Source organism: Anguilla rostrata, chromosome 4 (assembly GCF_018555375.3).
Source record: "Anguilla rostrata isolate EN2019 chromosome 4, ASM1855537v3, whole genome shotgun sequence".
In the NCBI taxonomy this organism is placed as follows: Eukaryota; Metazoa; Chordata; class Actinopteri; order Anguilliformes; family Anguillidae; genus Anguilla; species Anguilla rostrata.
In genome coordinates, this window is record NC_057936.1 from 61,515,293 (window position 1) to 61,529,207 (window position 13,915).

The 13,915-nt window shown below is 42.8% G+C and overlaps 1 protein-coding gene across 1 annotated transcript in view; it reads right to left on the minus strand.

The window, feature by feature from the left end:
• The window catches only part of LOC135253906 (cadherin-18-like), a 203,012-nt gene that overhangs the window by 149,463 nt on the left and 39,634 nt on the right, over positions 1-13,915 (minus strand). The window contains exon 2 of the mRNA XM_064333747.1: positions 265-345. The gene's annotated coding sequence lies outside the window, so the exon portion shown is untranslated. The remainder of the gene's footprint in view (positions 1-264; positions 346-13,915) is intronic.

The window sequence follows — 13,915 nt, forward strand, 5'->3', positions numbered from 1 at the left end:
TAATTTTATTCATATGACATGAAGATTTGTGTTGCATAAACATGCATTATGAACTATCTCCCCTCCCTCCAAAAAAACAAACAAAAAAAACAAGTAACCTTGTGAAAATCTGATATCGCAGTTCAAGAATTAATGCACACATGTTCTCTCTCTGTGCCCTCTCTCTCTCATCACCTTTATTCTGCATGCTCAGTGCTCTAATGGTTCTGTAAATGCCCGCTATGTCACAGCATATAAATGAGCCGCTGATAATCACGCACCTACCTGTTGGTCGTTCCCTTGTCCCATGTGTGCTGTTATCCTTCCTCCTCGGTCCTTTCTCCAGCTGTGAGTCCTTTTTGCTCCCTGAAAGACAAGCAGAGCATGTTCGCTACAGACAGACCCTGTCACCATCCCTGACCATCAGAGAATCTCAGTATGGCATGATTGTGCTGATGATGCCAGATTGGTAACCAAATGTTCAACCCCCCCCCACCACCCTCTTAGGAAGCAGCTAGCCAACTTGCTTACTGGTCACGATGCAATTACTGTAGCATAAGTGTACTGCCATGTCTGGATTGCGTGTGACAGCGCAGATTTGCTGCTCGTTACATTTGTGAAATATAAATGCACCTGGCCGAATGAGTGGCAGCCGGTGTTTTAAAAGAAAGGAAAAATTAAGAAATAAAGAAGAAGAAGGGAAGCGTAGCCGGTTCAAATGTAATGAAACGGCGCTCGGTTAGGTGCTGGCCTCGCGCTCGACCTGTCTCGTACTGCCAGAAGAGTTTCAAGATTTTGAAATTCACCCGCGTGCTCAGAGTCCTGCCCAGATGGGGGGACGGCCCACCGGTGCAAGGCTGCAGGGCTTCGTTTGGGGAGCTGCCTTGCCCCCCCTCTCTCCTGCCTAATGTGAGGGCTGTTGGATGAAAAACCAGTGGCTCAGCTCCATTCCTGGAGGGCATGATGGACTATCTCCCTCTCTCTCTCTGTCTAACTTTTTCTCTTTCTCTCTCTCTCTGTCTAACTCCATCTCTCTCTAAATAAATAATTTATTTATGGGATGTGCTTATTATCCTGGCTGGTGTGCAAAAGCAGTACTGATGAAAGCTCAGGTGTGCCCTGTGATTTTTATTTTTTTATTTTTATTTTTTTGTTTTTTGATCTTCTGGAGAATGAGAGGGAGAGTCCATAAGCAATGGGCACTGTGTTTTATCACCATGGAAACCGATTGTACAAATCCCAGGTCATGAAACTGGTCTTGACGATGGCGCTTCAACAAAAAGCATGGAGGAATGTAATATATACATAGATTTAAAAAAATTTAAAAACTTTAATCCAACTGTGATTTCTTTTTTTCCTTTGTCTTTTTTCCACTGGCCTTTTCCTTTTTTCTTTTTTGTGTGTGTGCCCCACCCCGCGTGTACATCTGTCTTTGTCCTACATGCGTGTGCTGTATGTACATACAGCGAGGCCATAGATTGTGTGTGATCGCAGCAGGTCGAGCGTCTGAACTTTGAAGAGCGAAATGAAGCAAACATTGTACTACTCCACACGCGCAAACATTGCACTACTCCACACGCTCCCGGTCACGCTGCAAGCGCGTGGTCTTTGGAGATACGGCCAATGTGTGACGAAGCGTGCGGAAAAATGTAACGCAACGCAACGCAACGAATTTATGCTTTTACTGTATCCGCAATCCCCACCACCCTCCTCTGAACCATGCTCTTTGTGAATAACCCTGTATAATAAACGCACCTGTTTACAGCAGGTCCTGCTCTTCCGTCGCTTTTAAGTCCGCCGCCGATGTTTATGGGGCCCCCAGCCCTCTCAGACGTGTAATTATTCAGCGATCGCCGAGCCAACATGTGTACAAACTGAATTATGGACGGCAGCATTGATTTCCCATTGCATTTGCATATGCAGCACTACATCACCCATGCCAGATCAGTAGACCCGTGTCATATTTATTTATGGGTTAGTACACAGATGCCTTACAAATGGAATGGCAGGTTTATGCTATTCCTCTTCTTCTTTTATTATTATTATTATTATTATTATTATTATTATTATTATTATTATTATTATTAATAATATTACTTTTTTTTCTGCAAATAATGTTTTACAAATGTTGTAAATGTTGTAAAACTCAATAACACACACGTTAAATACATGATGTTCGCACCGTCGGTCAGAAAACCGAGTTCGACCGTCGAACTGCGACCGTGCGGCCCCGCGGGCGTAGCCGCGGCAACACGGGCCGTCTGCGGCTAAACGGAGAGGACAGGCCTGCCAGGCCAACGTGAAACCCGTCACTTTCACTCGCGCTCGGCTCCTCCACCTGAATAATGTTTCGAGACGCGCGAGCGAAGCGGAAAAAAATCTCCGGCGTATTATTGGGCGAGAACCTTGGGAGGCGCATATTGAGACGCTGACAGTGATGAATTCAGCTGTCGGAGGAAGTGACACGCGAGCCTAAATTACTTTATTTTCATACCACTTTCGCTCCTTTTCAAGGCTAATGTTCTTGATCACAGCGATGACGGCGAGACTCCAGAAACTTCGTATTTCACGTCCGTGCGCCTACGTGACCTGGCCTTTGCATAGACTATAAAGATAATCTGGTAAAGATTAGATTTCCTTGAGTTGTAAATTGCATTTTCTTACTTGCAGTACATGTATTATTATTATTATTATTATTATTATTATTATTATAGTATTTATATTATTATTATATTAATGAGTTCTCTTATTAATTTTGGTTTAACTTAATTTTGATACATACCACAGTGAATAATTACATCAGCCTTTCGTAAGGACACATCAGTGTGAAATGAATTTTTGAGGGCAGGGATTAGTTGAACACAGCAGCTCACGCCTGGCCTACAGGCTGTGTACAGGTGAGTGCAGACTGATAAGGAATGGACAGTGATCCTCCAGGATCTCCAGCCAAAAACAGAGGTGCGGTCCCAGTAGTTCTGGTGAACTTTGTCATTTCATCATCAAGACACCCCATTTGCCGCTGTTCAACTTTGACCCTTTGGCTCTTGGTGATTGGGTCAAACACTTGAATTGACAGCTACAGGTATGTTCCCCAAAACATGAGTCCCTGTCTCATAGCAACAACACCAGTGGAACATCTGCCTTCATCATTGGCCCTGCACCACTCAGCCTTTGTCATGGACCATCATCATCATCATCATCATCATCATCATCATCACCACTATAACCTCACAAAACCTCAGCCTCAAGTCCCAGGTATTAATGAAACCTGCACTTTAAGAGACATTCAATGCAAATAAAACAATATATTTGAAAAAAAAAAAAATGCTCACTGAAATATGTTTTGTCAACCAAAACAGTTGCATTATGTCAATAAAAATTAGAAGAAGCCTTTTTTTTATTCTACCGAATGCTTGAGGGCTCTGCAATAGACGACGTAAGGACAAAGGGGGCAATTTCATTTCAGGAGAGAGCAGTTAAATTCTTTAGTGTTCTTAGGACAAGTACAAGCTGATCACATGCATGCATAATGTATCAGACAGGCAGATAAATGGTGTCAAACAGTCCAACACGTTCAATTTATTCAGTAAATTCCATTAGCCAAGACAAGGTCAAAGACTTGAATCAAGGAATCTCTTTAATCCGGCTACCCTCCCGCTAAATAGCTCCTCACCTTGCGCTTTTTTTCTTCCTCCTTCCATTAACTTTTTTGAGGCAAATTTCACACATTTCAATGTAATTTCATGTTTCTCCTTCTCACATTATTTCAAGTTTAAATGAAAGCAACGAAATGCTGAATAGCAGGCGCTATTACAAAGTGAATCAATATTGTCGTGAACGTGTTTATCTGGACTGAGGGTCTGAAATGCTATTTATAAAAAAAAAACTATGAAGATAAAAGGAATTACCCTCGCTCCAAATTGCCATCTTAGAATTCTGCAAAGTGCCCAGCTGCTTCTGACCGCTTCTGTGCTGTAGTGCCGTAGGACAATTACCCTTAAACACTAGTTTACTTTGATAGGGGGGACGAGCATCTAAAAATGTACTCAATCTAAAATCAAAATGACTGACTGACCCTTTTTTTAAGAGCTGTTAGCAGGGAAGGATAGAGAAGCTGTGCTTTGCATCCTGACTGCTCATTGTTGGCAGGGGTTTGTGAAATGTGTAGTGCGTTCGGTTTAACTAGGAGCGCTACACCTTGTTTTATGGCAATTGTTAAATTCCTTGCCCCATCAAGCCGAATTAACTCCTAATCGCACTATTTCTTCTTCTTCTTCTTCTTCTTCTCCTTCTTCTTCTTCTTCTTCTTCTTCTTCTTCTTCTTCTCCTTCTTCTTCTTCTCCTTCTTCTTCTTCTTCTTCTTCTTCTTCTTCTTCTTCTTCTTCTTCTTCTTCTTCTTCTTCTTCTTCTTCTTCTTCTCCTTCTTCTTCTTCTTCTCCTTCTTCTTCTTCTCCTTCTTCTTCTTCTCCTTCTTCTTCTTCTCCCCCAATAATAATAAAAATAATAACAACAACAATAAACGTATCCACTTATTCTAGAGCCCCCTGCTTCCCCGTTATCAATCGACGACCTTTGATGGCGGCTAAAGCAGATCTAGCGGTTTTGGCGGGAGGAGCCCCGCGACGCACACAGTTTGCCGCGCCTCCATCCCGCCTGGCGTCCTTCGACGGGCCAGATGCCGCCGTTTCCCCGGGAAGACGAGGAAGCTCAGAGGGTGGCGTGAGCGCGCTCGCGTATTTATCACATCCCCCCCGTCCCCTGCTAAAGGGGTAAACCAGCGTGTGGGGTTAGCAACACATCGCTCTAAATACGTTGCCAGAAAGATTCATAATCCTCATGCAAATGAGGAGCTGTTGAGGCGGCTTTACCATTGCGGGCAACCGCACACGCTATTAATTTGTCGTCTTCGGGAATGGATGGTGGTGAGTTATATGTACGGCCCCATTCGAGAGTTATCGCACGCATTGTAAAGAACCGTCCGACCGTTATCGCAGGCACCGGTCTTACAGTAATTTTAGTCTGTATCTGCGTTTTAATCAATTGAGTTTGTATTAGTGGTCCTGGCAGGGAAATTCATTAAGGTTATAAATACGGATGAGTATAGTTTCTTCTGCAAATTCTGTTCCCCGCAAGCACAACATGCTGCTGCCATGTTTTGCTTTGTATTAAGGTCAGTATGAGTAACGATGCTGGAGAAAGGGTTTTAATCTTACCCTTTTTTTTCTTACCATCCCAAAATCACATTCATTACAACACGTGTTGTAAATAGGTTCAGATTACTCTTACCTGTATTTTCCTGAAGGAAAACAGACAGGAATATCCATTTTCTATTAATTTATGTCTGCATTTACCATTGGGGTGGGAGTTTGACCTGGGCTCTAAGAGCATAACTTAGGGGTGTCCAATCTTAACCAAAAACAGCTGGTGTGGGTGCAGGTTTTTTGTTTTAGCCCAGTATGAAGAGCGCAGGGCTAAAACAAAAACCTGAACCCAGGCTGATCACAAGATCGGACACCCCGAGTTTTGAGTAAGCATCCAATATGCCTCTTTGGAGCCGTATGTAAAATTTTCTGTGTACAGGGCGTACCAGGTTCTCACACGCCAGCGGGACACCCCTGAGAGGGAGGTGCGTCAGTGCCGGGGAACACCATTGGTTGCCGCATGGAGAGAGAGAGAGAGAGAGAGAGAGAGAGCGCACCCACACAAAACATGAAATAAAATAAACAAACACCTTCACCCTTCCCATTTACAGGTTCCGGCAAAAATATTTAACTAAAACAACAAAATAAAATAACAAAAACAAAGATCAATCCGCTTCAATCGCCAAACTGAACGCCACACAAGTGTAATGGATACACCTCTGGGTGATATAGCAGCCTTATCAATACCCAGAAATCAGTGGGAGGAAACATAACCGCGGTTATGTTAAGCTTCTGCTTGTGCAACTTGTGTCTGTGTGGGCTGTGATTAAAAATAAATAAATAAACAGCTGAATGCGTGATGAGTGACAGAGTGCCGTGCTATCAGTGGAGTCTCCCTCATAGCAGGGAGTCCTGTTCAACACCGGTTATGAACAAATAAATTTATATACACCCCAGCCCCCGACCCCTTTGCATTCAGTAAAAAAAAATAATAATAATAATAATCTGATGATGTAGATGTCATATGTTGAAAAGATCCAAGTTAAATGGAGTGTGTTAAAAATATATATATTGTATTGCTTTATGCAAATTTCACGCAATTTTACATTAGGGCGCATCAAAAAGAGGTATGCTAACATTTAATTTCATATATAGATATGCATCTTCCATATGTGTGCATCTGGGAACGTGCGTGTCTAAAGCTGTAGTGATAATGACCTCTATAAATGAATTGACTGCCTGCAGGGCAATTGGAGTTTGAGTTCCTTCTCTTGTTTTGAAGGCCTGCTTTGACAAATCTCATTACGCGGAATGCAAATACATGCATCCATCCATTCATTATCTATAACCACTCATCCTGAGCAGGGTCGTGGGGTGGGGGGTGCTGGAGCCTATCCCAGCATGCATTGGGCAAGAGGCAGGCATGCACCCTGAACAGGTTGCCAATTTGTCACAGGGCACACACATCACTCGCTCACCATTTACTCACACACTTGTACCTATGGGCACATATGTGAAGGTGAAGAAGAAGAAGAAAAAGAAGAAGAAGAAGAAGAAGAATACAACAACGATAACGACACAGTCCTGCCTTCATATCACTAATGCTTGAAAGGCGTTATCTGTGAGCTGCGTTGGTACAGGCTGCCATTTGCAAAAAAAATAAATAAATATATAAAACGTCATCGCCATGGAACTGCAAGCAGCAAAATGACTCAAATCCATAGGTGTGAATTCCCCTGAGAAGAGCGGGCTTTGCATCGAAAGGGAATCCATGCAGGCGGCGACCTCTGACCCAGGAAATGAAGCAATCCCCGAATAATCTCAGACAGGGTTTATCTGTGTCCAGGTCACTATCTATTCATTAAAGATGAGATGATGATCAATTCCAATTATTATCCCTTAAAAAAAAAGAGTTTTTTTTGAAAAAACAGTATTGAATCATGTGAAGCTGCCGTTAAAAACAGCAGCCCTGCTCCATTTCACTTCACACTCCTCATGAAATTTTAATTAAGACATTAAAAAGATCCATCCAGAAAGGTTTTTCTTCATAGAAAGGTTTTTCAATTTTTTTTCATTTTTTTTCATTTTTTATTGTGGGTTAATTACACACAGAGATGGGTTAGAGAGAAGAATAGTTTTTACATGGTCTGGTACAGTTTCTACTCATTAGAAATTGATTTGAAATACAGCATGAGATGAGATATGTATGCATAAAAGGAATAGTGATACTTCATAATCCGTTGGCCTTGTATCAGTGAATCAGTTGGTTAATGCGTAAGGACTGCATGTGAAAACTTCATAACAGAGTCCTGGATTCAAACAGAAACTGTCACACGCTCTTACACACGCATTCACTCTTGCACAAGCACACACTCATACAAAAGCAAATGTGCTTAAACCTATGCTCTTACACACACACATACAACCTTGCGCACACCCATTGCTATCAGATGCATAAAATCAATCATACAACCATGCATTGACAAATAGTAGGATGGGTCATACTGTCATAGGATGCCGCCTTTCCAGCTCAGTTCATCAAATTTCTGCCCTGCTAGAGCTGCCCCAGTCAACTGCAAGTGCTGTTATTGGGCAGTGGAAGGGCACTGGAGCAACAACGCCCTCCCAGAAGAGTGGAGGCTGTTATAGCAGCAAAGGGGTATACAACTCCATATGAATGCCATGGTCTTAGAATGAGATGTTCCACAAGTACATACTGTATGTGTGATGTTCAGTTGTCCACATACTTCTGGAAATGGAGAGTACAAGATTCGAGAACAAATAAGATTTTAAATAATTGGATGAACTTCACACCTGCATATCTTGTGACCGTGTTCTGACATTGATAATAAGCTGTCATGACTCACAAAGACTGTTGTTATGTTACGCTTACGTAGACCATAAAGCAGCTCACTGAATGTGTTGCCTCTGCTTCCTCACCCCACAACCCCAGAGCGTGACCCAGCAGCTAGTTAATGGCCCCGGCTTCTCCCAGGTGCATGATGGGAAACAAACACTGACAGCCTGAGAGTCGTCCCCACTCCACAGCTGTGAGCCAGCGGAGCACCCGTCACCACGGCAATGGCTGAGTGCTTGAAGGGCACCGTCAGGACTGCCAATGGGGCATAGCCAGTGGGGGCTGGACTGGGGCCCCATTTAAAGGTTGCAGGTTTAAATCCCAGGTCAGATCAAAGAGAGTAAAGATCACACTCTACAAATGCGTTTGTGTTTATGTGCTATAAATGTCAACTTTGTAAGAATATAAACAACAACAACAACAACAACAACAACAACAACAACAACAACAACAACAATAATAATAATAATAATAATATTGTCCAGTTAAGAAAATGTGGTATGCTGCTTTGAAATGTGACAGAGAACTGACAAATCAGATATGGTCTGTGAATAACAATGAAGAATTTCTTAGAGCAATCTGTTACATGTTTTTATGTATGTATGTTATCATCTGTACTGCTGTCAGTAAGCATTACAAAGATGAGATCTGGCACCCAATCACCCAGCAGTTCATTATGATTAACATTCCACAACAAAAGAGTGGAATGTTTCTGTACAAATAAGCGTTCTCCATGCAAAATAAAAAAGGTAAATTGATGGTTCCTCTGACAATTTCCACGAACATGAACACGGTTACTGATTCTCTGTGGAGTTTCCACCTACTCGGTCACACGTGATGAATTTTCTCATTACTCAAAACGCATTTACAAGTCAAAACTAATGCATTATGTCTGGAGGTGTCTCAGAGTATGCAGATCATACACCACAATGTTCCTGTATTCCAGGGCTCCTCACACATGCATACATCCACACACACGTACACATGTATGCGCACGCATGCATGCATGCACACACACGCATGCACACAGATACATGCACATACACATGCACACGTGTGCATGCAATCGCACATATGCACACACATGCATGCACACACGCACACACACCCAGGCATTCACGTTTTTGTTGCAACCTATAGTAAATTTTAATCTCTTGCTCTCTCTCTCTCTCTTTCATGCACACACACGCACACATGAATACATGAATGCATGAACACATGCATGTAAAATAATGCATGTACACGCACCCACACACACACACACACACACACACACATGCACGGACATCCACTCACAAACACACACACACCTACACAGACAGACATATACACACAAATATTGACCGCTCAACTAATATCAGTTCTGCAAACAAGAACGCGGCGGGGTTAAAATTCTAAAAGCTCTCCGATGTGGAACAGCGCGGTTTGGCCAAAAAAAAAGGCGCCCCCTGCTGTCCAGGGGTCCGCAAGTTAACATATTATCCCAGGCAGGCTTCCCAGTGTACCATTAGGCCAGAACTTTGATTTAATCCAACCCCTCGAGCATGCATAAATTTACCGCATGACGCTCCTTCATTTTCAGCCGCCTTTGACGCTGGGTCTTCAAAGCTATTAAATCATCAGGCAGTAGTGACATTTAGAGAATGTGAAAGCAGGACATTTATCCAGGGCAAGTAGACAACTAAGGCCAAGGTTTTGATTAATACTTGAAACTGACTGATTGACAGCTGCATATTATCCTTTTAATATAAGTTTCTCTTATGCAATATTAATGATGAACTAAAGTAGAATGAAATATTACACATAATTCATTCTAAATCGAATTCCAGATAACTGTATGCAGACCTTTTTGGTTTACATCCAGTTGCAACACTCTGAAAAAATGATTGTTAAAAAATAAATAATTTTTTTTTAAAAAGTGTCATTTTTAACACACCTCCATGTCGAGTTAAGGACAAGTTACGGAGCAAATTTAGTGCCTATGTAATTTACAGCTCACTTTGCTACTGTGTTTGATCTGATAAACGACTAATATATTTCAATAATTGTGTACCTGATATAATCCCATAGCTTTGCACGTGCGAGACTGCACAACACTTCATATGTGAATTAACAGCGATTGGCGTTTACCCCAGGCCTATTCACCATGCCTGCTGTGCATATGTATTTACAATGCATACGGTTTACATCTTCTATTTATGAATTAACATTATTTTTTGTTTGTGTATAGGCTTTCTGTCCCCTCTTGTGTGAAATTTTTTTGTTAAATAAAAAAACCCAAATGAAATTTTACGTTCATATTTACATTCAATTTTGTGTGATGACTCATGCAAGTCCACACCACATAATTTACATTCAACCCCAGTTTGGGCCAAGGTGGCAGTGTCATATTCATGGAATCTATTTGTAAGGAGTTGCTCATTTTTAATAGCAATTTTAGGAATCAGAGAACACATAATTTTAAATAGCTGTGCGTGGGGGGGAAAGGGTCGTCCCTCGGACCAATTTATCATCCCCGAATTCATTTACCTTTCCTCTCAGAACACATTCAGTTTATTGAAAACAAAGAGCAGAAACAAAACACAAATTCCATCTCCGGCCTTTGCCCTTGAGCCCTTGTACTCTGTGAATATAGAAAGTGTGTAATCAAAAAAAAAAAAAAAAACAACATTTAGAGGACACTCAAAGTGCACTTCTTAATAGCTTCAGATAACCAGTCCCTGACTCAATCTGTATTAGGCATCCAACAATCACAGGGAGAGGTAAGACTAAACTATGCCAAGCTTAAGGTTAATGGAATGAAAATAACAAATATAAATGTGTAAATAAGAAAAAAAAAACAAAGTCCTTGTTTAGTCGACAGACACTAGCAGAAAGATCATTGGGTTCAAATTTCAGTTGGGATCAGATTGTTGTCCCCACTGACCGGGACCACTAATTTAAGTTAAAAAAAAATAAATAAGTGGCATGTATTATGTATGCAATTTATAATGTGTGTGTGTGGTGTTTCTATTGTGTTTCTGTTATTTATGCATAATGATTTCCCAATGAATAATAACTATTTTGCTTATTATTTTCTTTAAATGGTGGGACTCAACACAAAAAAAAACTGCTGTTTCTGTAAAATAGTAAAACATATACATGCAAATACATTGCAATCAAAGCTTATGGTCTGTACTTTTGTCTCATAATCATCTTTTGATCCCAAATCCAAATATCTTAAGGTAGGGTATTTTTAGAAAAAATATTGAAAAAAATACATGCACACGCACAGGCACACACACACGCGTTTCTGAAATGGAATATGATACTTTTCTGAAATGGAATATGATACGATAAAGTCCATAATGCATTAAGACATCACTAAGCAAGAAAGATGCAATTCACTTTCAACATCCCTATGAATGGATAATCAGCTTCAATGCACTGTGGAGTGTGGAAATGGCAAAATAATAATTTTGCTAGAGGCAGTCAACAGGGTAAAAAAAATAAAAAATAAAAAATAAAAACAAGGAGAAAAAAGAGATCAGTTTGACATGACGGTTAGCATTGCATTTTAGTTTTGGTTTATTGGTATGCGTTTCATTCCAGAAGAAAAGCCAGCAAGTGCTGAGTCATCAGTTCTGTGTCCTGTTCGGTAAGCGGTGGTGCTTCAGTCTTCTTTCCTGGCTGTCTAACGTGGCCTTTAGAGAAGATAATCACATCCTCAAGGTGCTGAATGATTCTGCTTCAGGCACCTTTCACACATTAACTCCCCAGATCTCCCCAGTCCTCCCAAAAAAAAAATGACTCCGCTTTCCTGCGCCTTTCAGATAAGTGCACCAGGGAGGAAGGGAGACAGGGGGATAGAAGAGAGAGAGAGAGAGAGACAGAGGGAAAGACAGAGAGATAGAGCATGATGAACAAAGATGAACAGAGTGAAGGAGAAGCACAGACAGAGAGAGGCAGGGAGCTAGCATGCTGCATTCAGGATGCCACACCTGTCCTGGCACACAGAGACACAGAAGCCGGTGGGGGGGGGGGGGGGGGGGGGAGGGTTCAGGATGTGATTCTCATTTTGAGACAGAGTGAGTGACACCCCTGTTGGGGTCAAGAGTTCACCGAGAGGCGTAATCAATCACCCCCCCCCAATCCTTCTGCTGAAAAGCTCCAGAGCCTGCAGTCGCACAGACGCTTTTTAAACCCAATCCCACTCAATTCGCCCTCCCCCGAACCCCAGCACCCCAACATCTATCCTGGCTATCCTGGACAAAAGCATCCGTTCAGAGAGGATAGATAAATAAAATATAAATAAAATAAATAAATAAACAAACAAATAAACAAACAAATCCCTTTTCTAAGGAGCGCTGACCAGCTACTCTCCAAATGTTGATTAAAAAAAAAAAAAATGTCCAATGTATTTTTTCCAATGTATATAGACTTAGAGGCATAGATGGAGATGGGATCACAGTAATGGGTGGGACGGGGCAGGAGGGGGGGGGGGGGTTGTTGAGAGTCAGCTATCCCATGGACTGTCTCACATAACCTCCCGTATTTTTTTCTCCACTCTTATTGAATGCATTACGGTGGAGTCACACGTCCTCCGACAAGAAGCGAATCTGTAATCACCTCCATTCATTTTCAATGGGTGGCCTTATTCACGTACCCGCATGGCATGCTGGGATAGCTGGGGATGCCAGGCAAGCCGGCGTAGCGACCGGAAGGACGGGGAACGTGGGGTGACAACCAATCAGATTAAAGATCCCACGCGTAAATTGTCCCCCATTTAAAAATTTTATCACGCCCACAAGCCACTGAGTGTGGGAGACCAGAGTGATGCCAAGTGATCTGGTTGGCGGATGTGTGGCTTCATCCTTCATTCTACGGTGCTGTGCGACCTGGTGTCCTGTCGGTCCACAGTGACCCGCTAAACCTCAACTCCAGCATCGCGGTTAAGAGCTCACAGAAGCCCCCGGCCCTGCTGCTTCCACCCACAGATCCACGAGACAGATCTCGAACAAAAATAGCATGTCACTGCAGCTTTTTTTTTTTTACCACAGAACGTCTACGGCCAATCAATGACCACCCTGCGGGGTGAAGAAGAGTTTGGAGGGAAAAAGGGGGCCGTGGAATGATCAAAGAGACATCACCATGGCGACTGACTGTGTCTGCTCCTTATAAGGTAAGGCAGTCTCCTGTGAATGGCTTCTATTGTACCTGTGTCTTTGAGCTGTGCAGTGTCCTGATCTGTTCATAAACTTCAAGAAAAATCAACGGATTTAAAAATAAATAAAAAATTTTTAAGAACTTGCGCACGCCTCCCCCGCTGACTCCCGTCGCTCGCCACACCGGAACCCGCCACCGCGAGCGATCGGTCGAGGGCTCGCCCTCGCGGCAGAGCTGAGACACGACGTGTCACCACCGACACGCCGTCCAATTAGGAACGCGGGAGGAGAAGTTCAGCTCTGCCAGCTTTGGCGGAAACAGACCTCCACCGGTTTGTCACTGCCGCCCCCGACGTGACCTCCCCCACCCCCCCACCCCCTCCGGTGCGATCGGCCCGGCGAGATTGCTCCGCAGGGTCTCCGTGTCATCGCGGGCGCGTCGACCTTTTCGCCCGGGTCGATAAGACTCGACGGAACGCCGCGGCGCCGCGTCACGGCGTGAGATGTCACTCGGCGGTCCCCGGTGAACGGTACGAGAGGCCGCCGATCGGTTTCACTTCCGCTCTCCGCGGTTATCTGCGCGAACGGCACGTCCGTTCACCATGTGGGGCGGGAAACTAAGGGCATCTGCGGCAAGTGTCATGATGAAAAAACATAAAATACAACTTTATTTATTTTCTTTAAGTTTCAATATTATCATTATTTATTTATTTATTTTTAGCACATGCTTGAGAGCTAATATCTCATGACAAATATGTATTTGTTCTCCCAAAAATAAAAGCTCCATCAACCCT